The sequence below is a fragment of the Lygodium microphyllum genome, chromosome 3 (assembly GCF_053477565.2).
Source record: "Lygodium microphyllum isolate KBCC chromosome 3, Lygodium_microphyllum_v1.1.10, whole genome shotgun sequence".
In the NCBI taxonomy this organism is placed as follows: domain Eukaryota; kingdom Viridiplantae; phylum Streptophyta; class Polypodiopsida; order Schizaeales; family Lygodiaceae; genus Lygodium; species Lygodium microphyllum.
The window spans coordinates 30986136-30996756 of record NC_141137.1 but is presented as its reverse complement, the minus strand read 5'-3'; positions in this window follow the sequence as shown (position 1 = coordinate 30996756).

Below are 10621 nucleotides of genomic sequence, written 5' to 3'. Positions count from 1 at the left end.
AGGTGTCATTTTTGCTGACTGTAACGTGCCTTCAAAGTAATCTTGGATGGCTTGCATCAATTTGGGGATTATTAGGGTTGGAGGAGAGCATGATTTGTAGGGAGACTATCATCCTTATTTCCATCATACTAGCTCGTGATCCTAGGGCGATGACTAATCATGTGCTTATGGGAGGCTAACATGGTTCTGGGGTGATTCTATCTGTCATAGAGGAGGCCGTTGCTCAATGTGTTGAAGCCAAGGCTAGTGTGTTTTTTGTACTACAAATTGAAGTTGGTGATATAATCATCGTAACTCTCAAGGCTCCAATGTATTGTGCAGGGCATATCGTGGAAGGGAGCTGTTATTATTGTAGAGTAGCACTGTGACTTCCATGTGGTGGCTGAGGTTAGGAATCACAAGTGGCTTCTACTTTACTAGTGGCCATGCTTATTGCTTGATGATGGGCTATCTCGAAGGAAGTAGGCTTGGATATTCCTATTTTCATAAGATATTGAAGCGAAATGAGGAGCTATTTGTGGAGGTACCATCCTTCTTGGAGCAAAGAATCAAGCTTCTTCTAAAGTTGATGAGTGATTCCTTGTAAGCTACATGTGTTGTAGTTGAGTTCAATTTGAAGTCAAAAGGGAGGGATTGTTTGTCTTTGAGATAGTCTGAACGCTTGTTGGAATGATAGTAATCACTACATATAGCCCTAGCATTGTTGGAATGATTTACTAGTCTCAAAAAACACGGAGCTTGTGGATCCATCTTCCAGTTTCACAAGAAAAGATACTTCTCATCTACATCAATCCTTGGGCTTCAACTTGGTATCATCTCTCTTCTCACTTACTTGTTGGAAGACGGCTTAATTTGAGATTATTACCAATTTACAAATATATACTAATGCTCATTTTTCTTTCATGTCTTGGGTTGTGTGAGAGGATTATCTTCAATCACTGCTCATGAAACATCTTTTTTAGTGCCCTCGCACTAAGGAGTGCTAATAGTGGTTTGGTGTTATTCTTTGGCAGTTATTGGTCACAAGGTATGGAGACTTTCCACAATAGATTGGTGGATTTCACGTTACAAGGATTTGTAGACTATGCCTTGAAAGTTATTAGTTGTGTCTCGGACGATATTATCAACAGTTGGGAAAGCCTCTCGTTGTTCATATAGAATTTATTCTTTGTTTGTCCTCCTACAGGTTCTGGCATGAGTGATCAGACATATAGGAAGTTTCAAGGATTGTACTGCTTCAACTCAATGATATTGGAGAGATGGGTTGCTATTATAAGGATTACATGGATGTGTTGGATCCAATTTGGATAAATGTATAGGGCTTGGCATAAGGGGTATATCACCAAAGCTATGATCATTATGTTGAAGAGAAGACATGAATATATACAATTGAGAGGGAAAGATGTGCATCAATGGATTATTCTTTTGCTATGGAGAAAGCTCATTTTTTGCAAGTATGATAGTCTTTGGCAGTAATAAAGAAGAGGGGAAGGGCTTCCATGAGTCCCCTACATCTTGTAGTGATATAGGAGGTGTTATGTCTGCTAATATTGGCTTGGACTCCTTGGTTTGCAAGGAGAATCTTGATGTTTTTTCTAGATTTGGTGATGTCTTGAGTGATGTTGTTAGTCATCATGATGTAGTGATCCATGATGATGTTTCTAGAATTGTTAATGGTGATGAGTTGGTTATAGAGATGGTTGTTGAAGGAAGCAAACTAGAGTACATGTTCTGTATGCTAGAAGATGAGGGAATTTTTAAAAAGAACTCGTTGGAGTTGGAATCATGATGCTTCTAGTATTGAGAAGATATTTATGGATAATTTGGGAAGTGATGATGATGATGAGCTTGATGTATGTCAAGAGCTAATACAAAGTGATGTGCATGGAGTAGAATTTCTACTGGTTATTTTTAAATCCTCTACTTTGAATGAAGATATGTTTTATGGCTTATACTTGGAGGGTATGCTGTCAGATGACTATATAGATGGTGGTTTTGGAAAAGAACTTGCCATGGATATTTCTTGTGGAGGCTCTCATCTATTGGAGTGTGCTTGTGAGAATGTTCAAAGGGATGCTGGTACTATAATCTTGTTGCAAAAGACATCACAAGATGTGTCTATAAAAATGGACCAAGGTATTATGATAGAGGAGGTTATTCCTAGTCTTTGGCAAAGTATTTATTGGATGTATGTAGCAATATGTGGTTTTCAGGGTATCAAGGAAGACTATTTGGTGAAGCCATTGAATTTACTTATTAATAAGGAAGAAGTATGGAACTTGAGGAGGGATCATACCTATTGCATTGAGGAGATCGTGTCAAAGGAAGAGATTGTGTTGATTGGTATATACATGCCTGCAAAGATGCAAAAGCTTGTTCAAAACATCTTGGCTTTATTGTTTGGATGCATACAGATGTTTGCAATGCACAATAGTTTTTGAGAAAGTGGTTATGCAATTTGGAGGCAAGGATTGGAGTCAGCAAGATGATGAGGCCACGTTTGTGAACATGTGCGAGCATGTGCCATATGAAGATTATTACTTGGGATACTAGACTGGAGTACTCATATGCATATGAGTTATATGGTCTTTCTATTTTGTCCTTAGGTCTAGAGAAGTGTGTTGCATTGAATGGTGAGGATGTTATCTATGTGCTCGATCCAGGAGATCAGAAAGTATGTGGAAACATGTGCCATATGAAGCGTATTCCTTGGGATACTGGACTGGAGTACTCATATGCATATGAGTTATATAGTTTTTCTATTTTGTCCTCACGACTAGAAGTGTCTTGCATGCAATGGTGAGAATGTCATCTACATGTTCGATCTAGGAGATCGAAAAGTATACTTTACAAGGAGGTTTGTTGAGAGTGGGATTATTTTTGTTCAAGCCGGGTACTCAGAACTTTCTTGTTGGTCATATGATGAGTGTGATATTTTGACTTTATTTTCAATCTTCTCGACTTCTCACAATTAGATTTGGAGAAGTTTAGACCATTAAATAGAGGAAGTTCCGAATAAAATAATCCAAAATTCGTAACCCGACACCTTCCAAGGTTGATAGGATATGTAGACATCCTTCACAAAAATCACCACATGAGTGGAAATCATGGGCTGTGAGTCAAAACTGACTAAACACATTTAAAACTTAGGAAGTAAGGGAAACTTTAAAAGCTTAAAGCTTTAAAGGAAAAAAGAAGATTAAGAAGAAGATGACGATGAACAGGTCAATGCCCCCCCTTTTTTAAACAAAAAAACGGCACCATATTTTTTTTCTCCCTATGGCGTTAGACCTCCCCAAGGCCAGCCTGGATAAAATCTACTCCAAGGGGTCTTCTTTTTTGTTTTCACGTTAGTGAGTATAGACCAATCATGGCGTGAAATGTCTTATCATAGGGAACCCTAGTTGGCAAGAGGAGGTGAGGATACCAAGGGGCTTTGGTCATCAACTCCTTAGGCTCTTACAAACTGCCAACTACCCTTCGAATTCCAGATAGTATCCTAGAAGTTCCAATTATACTAGTTTAGGAATTGAACATGGAGAGAATAATACCTTCGAGTTGACATCATTTCTAGCTAAAACTGAAAACATTGTAAAAAGTTATTTTTCTTAAAGGAACTATTGGGAAGGGATTGTTTTACTCTGTCTTTGTGTCATGAAATAAAGACATGTAACGAATTTGTATCATGAGATAATCAAAGAAGGTGTTTTTATATGTTGAATCTAAGGTGGTAGGTAATTAGGTAATTATAAATACTTTCTCAAGGAAAGCAGGAGGATGGACCCCGACAGATCCACACCTATGGTTGAGTGGACTTGGTGAGCTGAGAGCTTTCCTAAAAAGGAATAAAATTTGCATTTTTTATAGACCATTAGATATCAGAAAGCCTGACTTGCATCGCTTTAGGGCCATGAGCAGAATGGATCAAAGTGCCACACTCCCCTTCTCCTCCCCTTCGTCTCCCATTCGCTTTGAACCTAGCGCAATGCAAGTTCATTTTTGTCAGGCAATTCTATAAGGAGTGGAAACTCGAACCGCTAACACCAATCAACCGTTAGTAGTTGATTTGACTCATAATAGGAATCAAAAACTCAGGTCGATCCTTGTGGGAATGGCCGGAACTACCACTACGTGGTAGACTCAAGCGAGCCTAGTTAACAAAATTTGTTGGTTTTTCATCAAATCCCATCCGGCATTTTCCAGGACATCTCTTGATGGGCTACTAAGAACATGACGACGAGGAAGCGGCTCGGGCCAGCATGTTACAATGAGAGTCAGATTATTTTTGTCTTTGATCCAGGTGGACTATTGTGTATGAATGCGTGTAGACTAGGGGGAATGGCTAAATATGTCAAGTGCTTTTGTAAAAACTCGATTCGATTTAAACCTATTGGAAAATGTCCCACGTGAACACTCCAAGGTTGCAATGGCATGACTTAAGAGTTTTAGCCAACACGAGATATAATTTGGAATATGGTGGGCATTACACAAAAAGTGCTAAATTTTGGATTGACTCTATCGAAGATAAACTCAGAGGTCACAAAGTTTATCAGACACAAAGAAGAACAAAGTAATGAAGAAAATGTGCAAGGTTTATCAACAATTAATTGAGTAAAGCATCGTTTACAAAAGAAAAGCTTATTAAAAGGCTTTACTCAAAGGTTGGCAAAGAAGCATGCGACAGTTGGAGTTGAAGGGGGGGCAATCACTAATCGCGTGCTTACGGGAGGCCGACATGGTTCTAGGGTGATCGTGTCTGTCATAGAGAGGAGGCTGTTGCTCAACGTGTTGAAGCAAAGGCTGCTATGTTTTTTGTACTACAATTTGAAGTTGGCGGCCACTAGTAGTAAGAGTGATCGTCATAAGTACTCTCGAGGCTCCAATATATTGTGAAGGGCATATCATGGAAGGGAGCTGTTATTATTGCAAAGTAGCACTGTGACTTCCTTGTGGTGGCTGAGGTTAAGAATCGCGTGTGGCTTCTACTTTACTAGTAGTCGTGCTTATTGCTTGATGGTGGGCTAGCTCGAGACAGTAGTTGTAGCAGCCAATGAGGCTTGATTTTTCTTCTCCTCTGCAACCTTATGCTTACGGCACTCAAAGATCTCATACCCTAGCTTGCGGTAATAGTTGCATCTCTTCTTTTACTATAGCAGAGTGGTCAAGACAACTCTGCTCCTCTTGCAACATAGTGTAGTCAACTCATCAACAAAATACTAATGCCCATTGCCTTGAGAAACCAATCGTAAGGTGGTAGCAAATGTATGATAGAACTGTGGAGGTTTGCTAAGTATAGTAGAGACAAGATAGCTCTCAGACATCTCGTCAATGTTTACCAACCGAGGAGTTATTTATGGAGGTATCGTCTTTGTTGGAGCAAAGAATCAAGCTTCTTCTAAAGTTGGCGAGAAATTCCTTGTAAGCTACATATGTTGGAGTTGAGTTCAATTTGGAGTCAATGTCGGGGAGGGGTTGTTTGGCTTTGAGATAGTGTGAGTGCTTGTTGGAATGATAGCCATCACTATCTATAGCCATAGTAGTGTTGGAATGACTCGCTAGTCTCGAAACACCCAGAGCTTGTGGATCTAGCTTCTGACATCTTGGCATCATTTGTCTTCTCAATTACTTGTTGGAAGACCAGCTTAATTTGATATTATCACCAATCCACACATATATACTAGGGCTCCTTTTGCTTTCATGTCTTTGGTTGTGTGAGAGGACTATCTTCGATCATCGATCATGAAACAACATTTGAAGAGCATCAACTTGCGAGCAAATGACCTACGGGTATGTGTCATTCGTGGGAGCAACATCATGGAGTGGTGATAGTGAGAAAGAAAATTGATATGTTTCAAACTCCATTTGCATTGACAAGTCCAAGTCCATAACTTGAGTTTTCCCACCCTTGTGCCGAATGTCAACTCACTCTCATGAGTGTGTGATTCTTCACACAAACAATTGTCCCTAATTGATTGCATTTTCCAAGTGAAAATAATTAAATTAATGGGTGTATAATAAGGTTGAACCAAACTTTTAAGCTAAAAACCATTCATTGCAATTTTTAACACATTGCCTTTTAGGTCCTTCAAGAAAAATGTACCCTCTCCAAGGTCCTTATGGATAGCATTGTCAAATGGTTCAGCATACCTGAGCTTTAGTTTCCCTGGAAATTTTCCAAGTCTTGAATTATATACCACAACCCAATCCCCCTCTTCAAAAAATTTCTTCCTAACATGCTTGTTCACCCATGTTTGCCTTATGGACTATGCAATTATTGCAACATAGGAATCTATCACTCTATGCTCCTCCAATTTTAGGAGCTATTCTAGCATGTATTGCATTGAACTTTCAAGATCCAACTTATTCTCTATAGTAATTCTTAAACTAGCAACCATAAATTTCATTGGCACTGAGTCATGCAGTGACCTTATATGCTCTCTTGAATGCCCATAATGCAAAATGCAACTTGACATCCCAATCCTTCCTTTTGTCTTCAACTATTTTCTTCAAGATATTGAGTAGAATCTTGTTGGAGATCTTTACTTGCCCATTGGCCTATGATGGTATGGGGTAGGCTTTTTATGTAAAATCATGTGCCTTACAGTCAGCCCCTTAATAACCTGATTCAAAAAATATTTACCCCTGCCACTTACTAACTCAATAGGGCATCTAAACCTAGTCATGATGTTAGAATATAAAAACTTTGCCACATCGGCTGCCTTATTGTCTTTCAAGGCCTGAATTTCCACCCACTTCATATAGTAGTCAGTGCAAACCAAATTATATTGATTGCATGCCCTTTTAGCAACTTGCTTAATTGGTCCAACAAAATCAATTTTCCACTTCTGAAATGGCTAAGCGATAGTATTGCATGATCTTACATCCTATCCCTATCGAGAGATTGACCCTCCTTCAAACATTGCAAGCTCTCTTTAGCATATTGATGGGCATCCTTGAACACAGTAAGCCACCACAAGCTAGCCTGTAAAATTTTCATGTATCTAATCTCTCCAAAAAAATGACCACTTGAAAGTTCAGCATGGGCCTCATGAAGAAATGATGGTTGTAAATATTTGAGTACACACCTCCTTAGTACATTATCAACTCCTCTTATGTGTACATTGTGTTCATAATCACCTAAAATGCTTGACTTTTCAGTGCCAACCTCCTTCTTTGATCAAGGTGTGCCGGCATAATTCCTTTCTGTAAGAAATGTAACAGTTGGTCATAATATGAATCTAGGTCTATTACCTAAACTTCAAAGAGTTTAGCATCAGGTAACTGATCAGGAACTCCTACTTCTACATCATCACTCTCCAATCTATTGCAATAGTCAGCAAACAACTACATGGTCTTTCCTTGGAATATGAATGACCTTGTAATCAAAATCTTGTAACAACAATATCCATCTAGTGAATCTACATATTAACTAGGGTTTACTAATTAGGAATAAGAGTGCATGATGATCTACATGGAATATCACCCGACTACCTAGCAAATAGTGCCTGAAATTTTGCACGAAATAAACCATTCCAAGTGCTTCACTTTTGATTACTGAATAATTCTTTTCAGCAACACTCAATCTTCTACTTGCATAGTATATTGGTCTATACCAGCCAAGTATCATATCCTCCATAAGTACAGCTCCCACAACTAGATCAGAAGCATCCACAAACACATGGAAGGGTAAGTCCCATGTAGGAGGCTCTAGTATTGGAGCTACCACCAGCATTTTCTTGCGGATATTGAAAGCTCTCGCTTGATCTTCCCTCCAAATATATTGCATTCCTTTCTTGGTTAAAGTAGCAAGAGGAGAACAAATATGTGACAAGTTCCTTAAGTACCTGTTGTGCCACTTCACCTAGCCCACAAACCTCATAACTTCCTACACATTAGCTAGAGCCTTGGCCTTCAAGATAGCTACTATCTTTCTTGGATATATATTCATGCCTTCTTTATACAAAATGTGTCCTAAGAACACACCCCTCTTTGCTACAAAAACTAACTTGAAAGGGTCTAAGGACATGCCGAACCTCCTACATCTCTCAAAACATATCCTAAGGTGTTTCAAGTGCTCCAACCTATTGCCAAAGACACAAAAATCATCAATAAATACCCTCGTGAAAGTTGTTAGGTATGGCTCAAAATTCGTGGGTAGTTCTTTGGAACTTGGAGGTTTGTTCTTTAATCCAAAGTTCATGGCTGTGCTAACATATGCTCCCCGCTCTGTGATGAAGGATATCTTATCCATATCTTTTAGATGCATCCTACTTTGATTGTAACTTGAAAATCCACCCAAAAAACTATACATTTCGTGGCATGCCACATCATCAAGGAGAGATTTGGTAAAAGGAATCATGAAGGGATCAATAATGGTAGCTTCATTCAATTTCCTGTAATCCACACAGACTCTAATCTTCCCATTATTTTTGCACATCACTACTAGTATAGGTGATAACCAACTAACTTCATTAACCAGTTTGATGAACCCAACCCTCAGGAGTTTGTCAATTCCTTCCTTAACATACCTAGCATGGTTCGGGTTCATTATATACCTCTTTTGAATGAATGGCTTAGCATCTTTCTTTACGTTGATCATGTGCTGGCATACTACTAGATCAAACCCCTTCATATCCGTATAATCCCAAGTAGAAATGTCTTGAAACTCTTTGCACAACTTGACAAGATCTTTCTCGAAGTTTTCTTCCACAAAGATGCTAAGCTTAATGGATTTAGCCTCTCCTTCCACATTTAGGTTAACTTCCGGAACCTCATCTTCAACTACCCTTGTAGATCTTCTCATTGTACACACATATCTTCACTCAACCTAAATCATAGCTTTTTGTCCTTCTACATCCAGTACATTAGATATGTCCATACAATGGTCCACATCAAAGATGTCCATAGTGTGGTCCTTCCGGATCTAGTGCATGAGAGAGGTCCATATAGTGGTCCACATCAGTTTGCTCATTTTCAGATATCCCTTTCTTAGCAAAACAGAGAAGGGATTGGAACAAAAATACTTCTAGGATATCCATTCAAATATCTCATGAATTGCAATGTCAATGACATTGACAAGTTCATTCACTTGTAGCTCACTATTGCATGGGCCATTTCAACCTTTAGGCTGGTTGATTTAACTATATGGTACATGTAGATTACTATCTCCAACCCACCACTCCAACAACCATTCAAAACTACTCTTTTGACACAAATTTAAATTGTTTGATACTAGCATATCATCAAGTAGCTTTACCTCAATGATTCAACTTATCCATGTTGGAGAGATATCTTGAGTAAATACTTCACATTATATGTTTCTTCCTAGCTAGATGTGTCCTTTTAGATTATAGTTTCTTCATTCTAGTTGGGAAGAACCATGATAGTTCCTTAAACTTTATATGTATCTATTTTTTTCTTATAGACCAATTGGACCAAGGATTTTCAAGGAGCCATACATCTAATAATCATGGAAGACATTTTCAAGGAGCATCTCTCTCTGTTACCTATTGGACCAACGAAGGATTTCACATGTGGTTTATGGACTCCAAGGGAACGAATTCAAGTGTAAAGACCCTTGTGAAGGTCCAAAACTACTTACCTCAAACAAAACTGTCCATATTCCTTGATTACCACCCCTTTCCCCTCTAAATGCGGTTCTGCCTGTAAAGCTATCAAAGTCGATTTACTCGTACTAGGTTGTTACTATTAAAATCTTTGTGGGTTTGGAACTCTACCACCATCACCGGCCCAAATATCCTATGTTCTTTGGGCTATTTTTGCCTTCCTTTTGAAAATGCAGGTGACCTATATTATTTTCCTTTGACTATGCTTTATTTAAGATTTTTTGCAACCAAAAACAAAATCGGTGTCTTTTCTAAAAATTTTATCAAAGTCAATCTACAATAAAGACTTCCGATGGTCTGCTTCAATAAGGAGGGGAGAGCCAACAAATAGGTGGCACATTCCGTATCCAAGACCCAACAACCGAGCGAGGTAGTCTTTGACGATGCTAGATTCTAGTTTTTATATATAAATAAATAGGGGTTAAAAGACAATTGTCTTCATATGCATTATCATTATCATTTATCTTATGTACAATAATAGAAAACCCATGTGGTGAGCAATTTGTTACCAAGGGTTACATGAAATCGTTATCTTGGGTGGAGCACATTTTAATACACAAGCATTAATTATTTTTTAGTGCTTCTATAGTATAGAATTATTGTATTTGTAGGTGCTACTCTAGTGTGAAATTATTGTATTTGCACACACACTATTTATTTATTTGGTTGTAACCTTTGTGTAATGCTTAAAGTGTTAGAGAATGTTTTTGTGTAAACCTTGTACCTCCCCATACATGGGGTGAGATTGTACCCAATACTTATGTCGTACACTCTTCTTCAATTTTCTCTCTTACTCAAAATACATTCCTTTTTGGGCTATTGCTTTCTTTGCAATGATTTTTTTTTCTACCTTCTATTTTCCAACTTCTAGCTCAATAAACTATTCCAAGGTTATACAAACATATTGTCTAATCCTTTAGGTCTTGCACAAAGGGTACAATCGAATAAATAAATTGTATATATGTGCATACAAATACAATAATTTCGCACTATGA